Raw genomic sequence first — 14,871 nt, forward strand, 5'->3', positions numbered from 1 at the left:
GGGGGATACCTAGATCGGTAAAATACGCGAATTTCTTCCTACAACTTCGGTTGTTGTTCGGGGTACAGTTAAGGTTTTAACGAAGTTCGAGCGAATACATAATTAGCAAAAAAAAGTTGAAATAAAGTGATTAAACAAACATTATTACGAATATCGTAAATAACAGTTCACAAATACATATATAGAAATATTTTTTGAAGGGGGAAATGGTCTTCACAATTTGAAATCGATCGAACACACTGTGTTCGAATGCCCATGTAAACGTGCGCCATCTATCGTAGGATAAATGTACTATGCCAAAAACCTTCGCGGGAGTATATTAAACAACTTCCCAAAGTTTCATGGCAATCGGATAAATGGTGTGGTAATGCATGAAGGACATAAGACAGACACACAGACAGACATACATTCATTTTTATATATATAGATAAGGCAAAAATATTTAACAATGTCACAAGACTCACACATTCATAAATTGCATACAGTAATATCACAATTTTAATGTTGTATTTTTAACATATTTTTATGATAAAGACAATAAATAAAATGTTTATATATAGTTACATAAAAATAAAGATTTGAAAAATGCTTTATACAAAATTACTGTTCCTAAATTTTCTAGTGTTTGTATTTTGGGTTAATGATTCTTTCTGAACAAAGTATCAAATATAATAAACTAAACAGAAACAAAAACTGAAATTTAATAAATAAAACATTAAATACAGTATTCCTCAATTTTTAAAAGTTTCCAGTAGATATATGTACTGTATTATACATGCAATTTTATGCTTTTGTTAAAGTTACTTGAAGTATTCCTTAAAAAAATTTTTTATTAATTATTATTATATTTGATTTAAAATTATTTAAAGTTATTTATAAAATTTATTTTTGAAAAACTTACAGAAAAATTGTAATATATATATTCTTATATTTAGATAAACTATGATTTAAGTTAAGTCATTTTTAATCTAACTTTAATATACATGGAACTCTCAATTATCTGTGCTAATTAGTGCAATGATATGCATGGCAAGCCAGAAAACATGGATAATCCAAAATAGCCTGCTAAACTATAACTATTTACAGGTTTTAAATGAACTACAGTACATATACAGCTCAATTCCATTATAACACAATGCAAGTGTGAATCCCATGTTTTATAAACTGAAATGTATATTTAGTCAATAAACATAAATTTCTTCTATTTTTAAAAATATCATGTAGATCATATATCTACATGATATTTTTATAAATATCATCAATTTTCTTCATGACATTTTTCAAATTATTGTATTTTAATTTTAGGATTAGTAAGATATATTTTAAAACTGTTTATAGAATATAAGTATGACTTTTTTCACATGTATTCCACCAATAAATTTCTAAAGTTTTGTTTGTAAATTTAGGTCAATTCCCACGAATGTTTTACTCTTTCTTGGAAAGTCAGCTGAGCTTGTTAACTGCTTGTACACTAATGACATGTATACAACTTCATATATATATACTATTTGTACAATATATGCAGAGAGAGAAAGAACAGATTAGTAATAGTTAATGTAGTTAAATATTCTAACCACATACAAAATATTTTACATACACTTACCATATAATGTATTTATCTAAATATTTGTTATGTAAATGTTCTTTTATAGTAAATATACAGTATTTATTATTCAAGTATATTTAAAATTTCTATAAATCATAAATTCAATTTTAATTTAAAAGCTTAAATTATTCTTTTTTTTCTTTTGAACTAATTTTTTTTAAACTAAATATTTAATAAACAGTGGATCTGATTTTATACTGTGTAATTTTTTTAAGAATCTCACTTTTATTTTTTTTGCAGACTAAGACCATTTGCACTTATGATTAGACTAATTAATTATATTATAATATTGAATTTATTATCATTATTGTCTACTTGAAATAAAATATTGCATTCAATGATTAACTATTAAAAAATGAAGATATCAGAAGACTTCAATAAACAAAGTTATACACATGTCAAGGACATTTGTTTAATGCTAATATCACAATGTGTGATAGAAAAAAAAATTATTATTATTAATGGTCACCAGAAACAGTTATATGTTAATTAAACAACTGTTTATTCTGCAAACACATTGTGTGTTGAGTTTGACATTGTTAAACTGATTAAGTGGGTTAACTGAAATTCTATTAATTGAGAATTATAAATTTTAATTTTATTTCTATCAATTTAAATTTTTAAAAAATCCTATGAGTAATTCAAGATAATACTAAGAAAAAAATTAATATACAAACATCTCCAACCCGATATATAATATAGCTACAACCAACAGACTGCCGAAAATCTATCGGGCTAGTTTTATGCTAATTATTAAATAGTACCAAATTGATTACCAATCTAGTACCAAATTGATTACGTAATTTATTTAATAATTAGCATAAAACTAGCCCGATAGATTTTCGGCAGTCTGTTGGTTGTAGAAAAAAATTAAATATCACATTAAAATAGAATGTTTTATACAAAAATTTAAATTTCTTCACTAAATGATTCACTCTCAATATTAAAAAGAATTTTACTGACGATTGATTTTAAGCAAGAATTTTACTGATAAATTACTAGAAAGAAATGAAATTAATTATGTGAACATTTAAAAATAAATTATCAAAAAACAAAAATTTTTTCACTTCAGATATTTTGTAGGATATCTAATAAAAGAGAATTACAAATTCTTTCATTTCAAATATCAAACATACTTTCATTCTATATCTGAAAGAAAAATATATTCTTTATAATTTTCAAATCTTTTTTAAAAGAAGTTTGAAAATGAGAAAAACTGTAGAAAGATAATATGATATGCAAATGCAAAGGAGAAAGATAACTGAAATAAAATTTTCTGTGACAAATTATTGTATGTTCTTTTAATATAAGAATTTAAAATTGTTGTAAAGGAATTTTTAAAAAGCCAAAAGTGCTTAGAAATATATTAAATACTATACTGTATTTGTTTTCCTGTTTAAATACATATATATGAAAGTAAAAATATTAATAAAGAATAAATAGGTGAAATAACTATTATAGTAATATAATGATGAAATTAGTGAAAAGTCAGAATTATTTTCCAAAAGATATATTGTGAAAAAAATGCAATAAAGAATGTATTATCTTGAGCAGATGTTAATTTCTTTAACTGTAAACTTTCTTATCAATTTCTGTACATTATCAAACATTTCGAACATATTAAAACTGATAAAACAAAATAAAATTAAAATAATAATTATTATTTTAATAATTATTAATATCAAATCTATAGAATTAACTCTATAAATTTTCAAAATTTCTATAAAACTCAATAAAAGGACCTTGCACCTTATTACACTTTAATTTTTTTCAATATAAAAAGTTCTTATGTAATGCAGTTGGATTCCAATAAATTCAAAGTATGAATCTGTTAAACAAAATCAAGAACCAATATTTAAAAAATTACACCATTTTTGAGTGGAGTATAAATGGAACTCTTCATAAATCAGAAAGTGTTTTGTCTGTGATTGAAGTTCAAAGCAACTGCACAACCATTAAACAAGATTTTTTTGCAAAACTCAGCAAAGCCAACATTACAAAGAAACTGAAATTTTGAAATTCAATCTATAGGCTGAGATATTTGAGGTCAAAATTTTTCCCCGTGGATGGGCTCTATGGACAGGTTGTCAGTTGTAAGCTCATCACACAATTGAGTTTACGATTTTCATTAATTTACATTGATCTCTGCAATAACTTTTTATTTTGATCTTTATGATGAGCATTAAACATGCATGAGGTCATGACAAAATTAACTTTTCAAAATTCATGTATGTCCAGTGGCCACATATTGTGTTTTAACCAGTCACTGGAGTTTGTAGACTGCTGGCTGCACATATGAACGTTTAAACATATCTTGACATTTTTGTTGGCTATGACAATGAACATGCAGGTCCCCCCCATACCTGTGAGTTTTAAACTGCTCTATATATTTCATTATATGGAGCCAATGCAAGTACTTTTGAAAGATTTCTTTGAACTTTAACTTTATCAGTCAAAGGATTAATATTTAAAACATAATATTCTAGTTGCTAACTAAGTTTATCTCTTCCTGCACAGTTTTTAGTGTAAAATTTGAATTTTAAAATTTTCAACTGTATTACCATACCCTGAATTGATTTGGTTTACCTCCAATATACAATTTCTATCAAATCCATTTTGCCATTCTCTTTCTACCAGTACTTCTTGAATTTCTTCAGTAGTCATATCAAAATTTTTCTCTTACCAATTTAGCTAGTTCTGCTGTTATACAGATATTGTTTTTTGCCAGTTTGATCCATATTTCCTAAATGAATTGCCAGCTACACATTTTTTCTGATATCATTTAACATTGTGACTTTACTTTTTTGAGCAATAACATTAAGATTCTGGATGTCTACAACCAAAACATTTTTCCACGTTTAACTTCAAGAAATTTGGAATCTATTCTCTTCTAAAATCCAATGTAATGAAAAAATGAGTTTTAAAGGCAGATATAATACCAAGATTCACAAAAGAACAGAAATGTTAAAAAATTCTGTCCAACACAATACAAAGATTTTCTCCAAATAAAAAGCTCCAAAATACTGTTATGCATGATTAGCCACAGTTTTCTTTGTTAAATTGTTATATAAAATATGCCAGTAGTAAACTATTTTTAAAATACACTACAATCACATATATAAAACCTTCATGCTGAGTCCCCCAAAAAAAAGATGAGCAGCAGGCAAGAGAGATTGTGCACATATGCTCATCCATTTATCAGATTCCTCCAGACACTCCTGTTTCTACATACCTCTTCTGCTTCAGTCATCATCATCTCTCTCCTGCATACTTTCTCATGCTTATAATCTTTTATTCCTCCAAATGCACATCCACTTCCTCCAACCCAATTTCCTTAGCCACTCCATTTTGCTGTTCCAAAGTTCAATTATGAATTCAATATACTCTCTTCAGTAATTCCTCCTCATTCATTCTTTCAACATTGTCAACCACAAGAGATAAGTTTAAAATACAATACAATTTATGGCATGAAAAATTAAACAATACTCCACTTTTAATCATATATTTAACAATGTATTATATTTAAAATATTTAAAAATTATAATAATAATATAATAAAAATGTCCTTTAAAGTAAACAGATTGAATCAACATAAATTTTGCCACGTATATAAAATATTAACAGAATCCTAAAGCAAAATCTAACAAAGATTTTTTGTAACTAAACTAGATTTCTAATTAAAATAATAGAAGTAGTATTAAAATAATATAACTACAATAAAATTAACTTAATCAAAACTTAAAACAAAAATACTTATCTAGAGTAAATAAAATTACAGATTATGTAATAGAATGAAACTTATTGTTTGATTGTTAATCTGTTAATCTAATATATGAATATATCTACACTTAATAGAAATTTATATAAAAATGTTTACATTAGAACATGAAATAACTATAATTTTTATGAAATCTTTTATAAATAAATATACTTTATAAGAATTATTAAATTTACAAAAACAAAACACAAGTTATTTTTTTTTGTTAAAATACTTTAAAATTATTTACAGTGTACTGTACATAATTACAAGCAACATATTAATATATATAATTCAGTTGAATTTTATGACATACTTAAATCTTAACCAATTACCATGACTTCAATAAACTATTTATATTATCAAACAAAGGTCTATATAATTTTAACGTATTAATAAATGAATGTTTAGCATGTAAATAAATTTTGTATATAAATATATGTCAAGATTAATTATCATATTTATAACGGTATTTAATCTATAAATATTATAACAAATTATATCTAAATACTGTATTTGAATTTAAGAATTATTAAACTAATTACAAAGATAAGATACAAAAGTAAAACTGAAAATTTTATTTATGGTTTTACTTTTCTCAATACAATTATAAATTAAAATTTCAATGATATATAATTAAGAGAGCTCTTAGTTATTAATTAACTTTGGTTTTTTGTAAATTTTTAGATTAAATTAATTTTAAGTTCAGATACTTGAAATAACAATTTTCTGCCTTTTTAATTTAAATAATTCATTTAAATAAACACAATTTATTAGTAGTAGTTTTTTTTACCTAAATACCTTTACAGATTAAAAATTCTTGCAAACTACCTTATAGTTTGCAAACCTTGTAATTTTTAAAATTAAATATCTAAACATAAAAACTGGTTAAAAACTATTTGGTTTTTCTTCAAATATTATTAAGTATTAATTTGAATAAACCAAGTAATACTACATAATTACAGTTTTGTTAAAATATCATTTTTAAAGGTTTCAATAGACTATTCTATCATACTATTATGCATATGAAGCTAGAACTATTTCTAAGATTATCAGCACAAAACCTTTCTCACCAATTTCTAACCGACGCTCCACAGTGTACCCGAGGAAGGCCTATTAAGAAGGCCAAAAACGTTTGTACTCCTGTTAATAAGGCTAGAAATTAGTGAGAAAGGTTTTGTGCTGATAATCTATTCTATCATACTCTGTATGTTAGATAATTAACAAATAAATTTTGGCATTGTCACTTATACTTCAACATTTTATTCTATGTTTCAGTTTGACTTTGTTTCACTTTGAATTCATTTTCCAAATTGAAATAAGATTTAAATTAAATCATTAAAAAGTTTAAATCAGAATATCAAATTTCAACTTATAACAGTATATATATATTCACGTCTACATCTACATATACACAAATGTACATGATAAAAATGCAAAAACGAATGGCCTTCCAATGCAACAAATCAAACAAATGCCTTTTCTGAGACATGCCTGATAAGCATTGACGTATCAGGAAGACTTCTTCACTGTTAGTGGTCATTTTATTTTGTCATGAGTACAAATTATCAAAAATTCAAATTTGCATGATACGTGCATGATAAGATGGCTCTAACGTTTCATGTCATTGATCTTATACAGGTTTTGTGTTAGTTGCTTTAATTTTTGACAGTAGTGTATATATAATATGAATGAGAAGAAAAACATTTTCCTGTACATGAAATAATCTTTTTATTTTCATTTCCTTCATTGAAATGTAAAGAATATTACATAATTAATATTTTAAATATTCAAAATTATTATAATACTGTACCATGAAATATTCTAACATTTTATTCAGAAATTATACAAATGAATTCTTTATAAATTTGAAATTATTATTCTATACAATTAAAAGTAAACAATTTATTTTGTACTTTTGTATTATATGATGATACCATTGATTTGTTAATAACTTTATACAATCATTTTGAATGACTCCAACTTCACAAAAATATGTTTCAACAATACTTGCTATAATAAATATATCAATAATGATTTCTATAATAAAATATTTTCAAAATAAAATTATATATAAAAAAAGTTTATTTTAATTTTGCACTTAAAAATTTCATTAATTTAAATCATTGCAGATAATTTATTGAATTATTGTTTGCTCATCTGCACATTTTGTCTTGATCAATATAGACTGTAAACAATCTCAATTAAATTTACATTGGTGATTAAAGTGGATTAATTGGAATTTAATTGTTTAACTTAAAATTTTAAATACAAAAAATATTTAAGATAAAGGTTTTCTAAACTTCAATAATTTTTTTCTCTTCAATTAGTTTTAAATATTTTCAAATATGCTATTTTTGGATTTAAAATAAAAATTATTTACATGTTCTTTGGCAATATCACATCATCTTTTTCTTTTTCAATTCTTTAATCAGTTCAACATTTTAAAGATAAACTTGTAAACTCACTGAGATATCATAGCAGAATTTTTTTAACTTTGTTACTATCTACGTGCAAATGTCACCAAAACTGTAAAACACATGACAATTTTGCCACATCATAGGATTTTACAGAACAGGCATTTTCAGAAATTCTTAAAATATGTGCATTCTATAAAATCAGTTGATTAAATGCTACTTTCTCTTTTCCAGTTTCATTTTTAAAATCTGAGATATACTAGCTTTGAATCATAGAAAATGTATATTAAAAAATTCAAACTAACTATATTATAGTTAATTTGAATTTTTTGAATATAAACTATAACAGATTTTATAGTTTATATTTCTTTAATAATTTCAGTTTACAATCTAGATTTTAAAAAAAATCTAAATATTGCATTTTCAAGAAACTGGCAGGAAAACATTTTATATTTCTTTTACATATCAAGCAGCAAAGTAGCCTTTTTTACGAAAGGTCAATGTTGTTATTGTTTACATAAATAATTTTCAAAAGAAGCATTTGAAAAGAAAAATTATTTTATTTTTTGTCTGCAAATATACATTTGTATTGTGTAAACTGCTTTTTTTATTTCTGAAAAAGAAGTTTACAGAATAAGTTAATGCTGGAGTTTTTAGTGTTTAAATGTTAATGCTTTCTTTGAACTTGGAAATTAAAATAGCAAAACTAAAACATACAAGTATATAAAAGAAATACATACACAGATTATATTTTTTAATAACTTCATTTAGAACAAATAATAATAGTTTTCCAGATGATACTGGCGCCAGTCAGTATATGAATAGTACAATTACAATAAATTACATCTGCTGTTTACTTAACAAATCAGGATGTTTTACTTTTATTCACCTGTTTTCAAATGATAATTTTATATTCTTAATAAACCTCTAGTGTAAAAATATAAGTATACTTTAGTCAATAGGAAACATTTTAATGACAAAATTTATTTTAATATTATCTAAATCCAATTTTCATAAGTGTAGATTAGCATTAATATGAATTTTTATGTAATTTATAATAAATTCTTTTAAAATGATATTTATTAAACAGAGAAGGAATTTGTATATCATATGTAGCATTTGTGAAAACTTTGCAGAAAAAGATAATTATATTTGGACATATTAAAAGAACTTTTTCTCACTAATTTCTTGAAATTAATGTATAGACATGAAACAAATTAGATATGATAACATTATTAGATAATGTTAATTATAGATATATCTTATCTACTAATTAACATTAGTTTCAGGGGTAAATCCTGACCAAAATTTTTGGGCATGCTGAAAGTTATAATAAGAATAATAGGCCAATCTCTAGCACTAAACAATAGACAGAAATGTTATTTGATGTGAATAAAAAAGTATGGACTATTATAAAGCCAGTTATATCTATACATGAAATATATTATAATGAAAAAGTATTAAAAATTTTTGATGATTATTCAATTTTTGTGGTCCTTGACACTGGGGGCCCAGGGGTGGATCTACAGGCCTGGGCCTGTAGATCCACCCCTGTACATAATACATGTATGCTGACTGGGTGCCACAAGCTTTTGATACAATCTGGCCATGTTAAATGCTTTGAATGATGTTATGTGCGCGCACTTATTTGCTACAGCAAACCTCCACTCGAGCAAGCAATCAAGTTCTCGCAAGCATCACACTTGCTGTCTGTACTTTTAATGTGCAATACTAAAATGAATGAAATGAAAAAAATAATAATAAATAAAGCATCACACTGACTTAAAACAGCTATCTGCTAGCTGTCAATATAAAAGCAAACACAAATGAATGATGAAAGAGTTTACACGTTAGAATAAATTATTATTGGCATATTTGTTCTCATATAAAAAGTATATTGACAGTCAAAACTTTCTCTCAAGCATGTGGCACATGCTAAGCAAGCCAAGAGAATTTATCCGATTAGTTTAAAATTAAAATTCTTCTATCTAAGCAGGTTAGCATACTCAACGTTAACTATGATGTTACTATTTAAAAAATAAAATAATCTTCTAAAACAAAATGTTTTAAAATTTTCACATAACATTTAAATGCAGATCTTTTTCATAATTTATTAAAATTGAAGATCTCAAATATGCATTTTTCCAATTTATTTTAAGTAACTGATTTGCCGATCTTATTAAATATAAGTTATGTAAAAGAATCTTCCAGTTTAAAAAATTTGAATATGAAGAGGAAAATATAAATATAAGAAAAAACAAAAAGAAAAAATATATCTTATAATTTAAAATATATATATATATATATTAAAGTTTCCATAAAAATTAATAAATGATTATTAATTTTTCAATAGGAAACTATTGAAAAATTCTTATTTTTTTCCCAATGAAAAAATAATCTATATAATTTTAGTAAATAGTATGTATTTTTTTAAATTTATATTTTAAACAACTAATGTAATTCAAGTGATTATATAATAAGAAAAAATAAATATGTAATTCACATTTTCATTTAAAATGTATATTCATGAAACAAAAGTTATGATAACAAATATATCAATATGGAATTTATTTTATTACTACTGGTAAATGGAATTTAGTGTATTAAAATTTATAAGAAGAAGAAAGTCAAAGATAAAAATTCCTATTTTTATATTATTACAATTAATGCAGTAATAACTATTGTTAAGTAAGAACATAATGTGTTACTCATTTATGCCAGTAAGCATTCATCTATCTTTTCATTAAATATGTTGTTCTAGGCCTAGTAAAACCATGGTTCTATCAAAATATCAATTGACTAACTGAAATATATATATATTTTACATTGTGAAAATTAAATGGCAGATTAAAAATTAAATTTAAATATTTATGCATTGCTTGTCTGAAAATTTATCTTATTGTCTTGTTGACTGCATAACAACTTAGATAAGAAAACCTAAACACCTTGTTACATAACACTGTTTAAATAGGTCATTTGTAGGGCAATAAACTTCTCAATAAAAAAAAATTACACAATTGTTATTAAGAATTCCAATGAACTACAGAATAAGTTAATGCTGGAGTTTTTAGTGTTTAAATGTTAATGCTTTCTTTGAACTTGGAAATTAAAATAGCAAAACTAAAACATACAAGTATATAAAAGAAATACATACACAGATTATATTTTTTAATAACTTCATTTAGAACAAATAATAATAGTTTTCCAGATGATACTGGCGCCAGTCAGTATATGAATAGTACAATTACAATAAATTACATCTGCTGTTTACTTAACAAATCAGGATGTTTTACTTTTATTCACCTGTTTTCAAATGATAATTTTATATTCTTAATAAACCTCTAGTGTAAAAATATAAGTATACTTTAGTCAATAGGAAACATTTTAATGACAAAATTTATTTTAATATTATCTAAATCCAATTTTCATAAGTGTAGATTAGCATTAATATGAATTTTTATGTAATTTATAATAAATTCTTTTAAAATGATATTTATTAAACAGAGAAGGAATTTGTATATCATATGTAGCATTTGTGAAAACTTTGCAGAAAAAGATAATTATATTTGGACATATTAAAAGAACTTTTTCTCACTAATTTCTTGAAATTAATGTATAGACATGAAACAAATTAGATATGATAACATTATTAGATAATGTTAATTATAGATATATCTNTATTAATAATATTGTATAATCTATTACTCTCAATTAAAGCAATTTTTTCTTACTGATAACAAAAAATTACAATGCCAAAATCAATTTTCCTGGTATACTGTATTTAAGTTGATATAATCTATTTGAAAATTTATAACTCAAAATAACTGACTATGTGTCACATCAAAATCCATATGATAAGCTATAGTTTCACTTGCATCTGCAATCATTCAATTTGTGACATAGGCTGCAATCATGGTTCAATGAGACCCTCTTTAAGCTGTATTATGTTATAAGTGAATTTGACCAAAAACAAGTGATATTAACCTTTTTAAATCCTATTACACACAATTCTTGTATAAATTAGCACTCTTTTCCACATTTTTCATACACGGAAGCTGTTTGATCTTGGAGAGTAAGTTTGCTTGAATAATTTGCATATCAATTATTAAATAATGGTGTTTGTCATAAAGTAGCATAAGACAAATGATAGAATTGTTATGACCTTCACAAATTCAAAGATCAGTTTCAAATGCTGGTATGCTGAAAAATACAACAATTAAATATTGACTAAAAACTGTTACTTATACTGCAACCAGGGTCAGTGAGACTCAAAAATAATTCTCTGTAGCACAAAAACAATATGCCACATGTGATTGCACTTTGTCACTCAAATACTCATTGAGACTCAAATTTCAAATAAAAAAATCTTACTTTTTTGGACTGCATATGCAGAGACAAATGAAACACTACAGCAGGGGTGGGCAAACTGCAGTCCACATTAATACTTTGTGCGGCCAGCGTTGTACAAAATATTAATAAATATATCAATTTCCCAATTTAAGGAAGTATGCAGCAAAAATTCTCTCATTATTTTCTACAACTTAGTAAAAATTTAGTAAAAAGTAAAACAAGAAATCGACTAACAGACTCACATGAAAACTAAAACTAACAATAAATAATATTCAATCAAATATTTTGGAAATATTACATTCACATCAGTGACAGAAATCAAATTAAGCATACTTATGTTAATTTTTAATATGAATAAATAATTGTGATTTACCCGCCTTTTTTTTCTTTTTACTCATGTATGGCCCGCATCAGTTCAAAAATTTTAAATGTGGCCCTTACATAGAAAAAGGTTGCCCACCTCTGCCCTACAGGATCTCCAAGATCCAATTTAAGTAAGAAGGTTAAAATACTGTACATAAAAATTATTTTATTGTTCATTTCCAATGACTTTAATTAGGCAACTTTTTTGTGTATATTGAATACAACGAAATGAATATAGTAGTATCTCAAACATCAAATGTAAAATAAAAAATATCTGACATTACAAATTACAGACTAAAATTAATTGGATAATTATTCTATTCATGGAAAACATACCATTAATATGTTTAGCTTTAAGGATGTCTTTTCAATCAAAAAAAAGTTTTGGTACTATACTTTTATTAATGTTTTAATCTAACAAAGCCATTAATTTATTACTGGTACTTTATAAAATACAGAATTGTTTGTCTATTTTTTTGTTCAATTTTATAAAATGCTTAATTACTTAAATACTATCTCTTAAACCAAAATCTAATAAAGTTAAAATGTAGTTTAAAATACACAAATAAAATCTATACAATTTAATCTGTAATTAATAAAATATATTTAATATCAAAATTAAATTAATATTCAGATTAATATATTTATTTACATAAGAATCAAATAATAATTTTCTATTTTTACTAGATTTAAGGTTTTTTTGATATTAATTGTAATTAATACATCCAGTTTTTAAGAGTTTCTTTTCATGTTAGAGATTTGTAAATTTCACTCTAACAAAACAGTTTTTTATATTTATTCAGCGTTGAAAAAAAAAAATTATAGTTTTAAATTTATACATTTATTATTGTATAAAAAATAAAAACGAAACCGTTAATAACCGGTAACAGAACTTTTTAACAACAAATTCTGAACGTTTTCAGCCTTCGCCAAGGCCTGCCTTGGGATTTTTAATGAAATAGAATTTCAAACAGGAATGTTAGAACGATTAAAACCCAAAGCAGGCCTCAGCAAAGGCCGAAAATGTTTGGAATTTTTGTCATTAAAGTTCTGTTACCGGTTATTAAAGGTTTCATTTTTATTTTTAATTGATCACTCCAATAATTTGAGAAGGAGATAGTTATAATATTATCATATCATCTCCGCATAAAAAAAAAACACTATACTGTTTTATATTTAGAATGTTTAAAAAATTTTTCTTATAACCTTTTAATATTAAGAGCAATATGTAGTTTTACTTTGACATATAACATGTGTAAATATTGTATATACCGTACGTGTTTAAACCCATTTTAACCTGTCAAAATTTGTGATGAAATGTAAATAGTTTAATATGTCACCAATTACAGGTTTTGCTCTATAAATCATTATAAAACAAACCTAAATATTTACTGATTTAGGTTAAACTTGCAATTTATTTAAATATATATTTCTATAGGTGAGTGTGTAATAATGATTAGTGTAGACTGATTATACAATTCATAACTTGTAAATTGTGTGATGTATAATATAAATGTGATACTTTAAGTAATCAAAGTAAAAACAATTAAAGGAAAACTTAAAAATTAAAATACTTACTTCAATAAGAAGCCATGCTGACTTTTATTTAGTTAGAAATCATATAACTGATATCAAATAAAACATTTTCAACTAATTAATATCGAAGGAAAAGTACAGAAGTAGATAAAAACATTTCCTCTCCAGACACCTTGCTCTTTTTTCAGCCATGGTTGCCAAGGCAACTAAGTAACACCGGCTCTTTACGGAGTTTGCGCGCGGAGATTACGTAATTTCCGGTTGTAATCGACAAGTTCGACAGCTTGCTTCCACTACCATGTGACTTGTAAAGTAAGCGAAATGAACTCCGATTCGAAAACTATTCGAGTGTTATAAGTTTCGCAATTTTAAGATGATGTAGATTGAATGTTTTTATTCCTATATACGATTACGGAAGTTCCTGAGGAAGCGAACTTACGTTATTTATTCTCTAGGAATTGTGTAAGGTGTTGGTTCTGTACTGGGTATTCGATGAAGTAGATCTCAGTATTTAATTTATTAACGCCTGCTTCTCAATTTAGTATAAATAATTCGTACCTAACTTGTGTCCTAAATAATCTAGTTAAATTTGGTTTTTTTTAGAAGTTTTATTAATAAAACTCGGCAATAAATATGCAATTACTCTTATCCCATGCACAATTCCTCTGTGAAAGATATTAAAAACCATAAATATTGCTTTGGTGACATTTAATTTTCATTACATATACAAGATTTATTAGATATAATTAAACTTTAATATATTGAGTTATCAATAAAGAATAAGTTTTATACTAAAATATAATCTTTATTAAATAATTTATTTATATAAAAATATATAAATT

General features: G+C 24.6%; 2 protein-coding genes across 7 annotated transcripts in view; one reads left to right on the forward strand and one right to left on the reverse strand.

The window, feature by feature from the left end:
• LOC111617904 (uncharacterized protein KIAA0513-like) overlaps positions 1–14,233 on the reverse strand; it is a 32,981-nt gene extending 18,748 nt beyond the window's left edge. Inside the window, exon 1 of the mRNA XM_023359268.1 lies at positions 14,072–14,233. The gene's annotated coding sequence lies outside the window, so the exon portion shown is untranslated. The remainder of the gene's footprint in view (positions 1–14,071) is intronic.
• Positions 1–14,871, forward strand: part of LOC111617902 (metallophosphoesterase 1-like) — a 42,365-nt gene that overhangs the window by 10,754 nt on the left and 16,740 nt on the right. Inside the window, exon 1 of one of the 6 annotated variants that reach the window (XM_023359261.1) lies at positions 14,293–14,341. The exons of 4 other annotated variants lie outside the window; for them this stretch is intronic. The gene's annotated coding sequence lies outside the window, so the exon portion shown is untranslated. Of the gene's footprint in view, positions 1–14,292; positions 14,342–14,372; positions 14,492–14,871 lie in introns of those variants that run through there. One more of the 6 variants, XM_023359260.1, reaches the window with a different exon arrangement.

This window comes from Centruroides sculpturatus, unplaced genomic scaffold (assembly GCF_000671375.1).
Source record: "Centruroides sculpturatus isolate CEXI.00-Female unplaced genomic scaffold, Cexi_2.0 scaffold215, whole genome shotgun sequence".
Lineage (NCBI taxonomy): Eukaryota > Metazoa > Arthropoda > Arachnida > Scorpiones > Buthidae > Centruroides > Centruroides sculpturatus.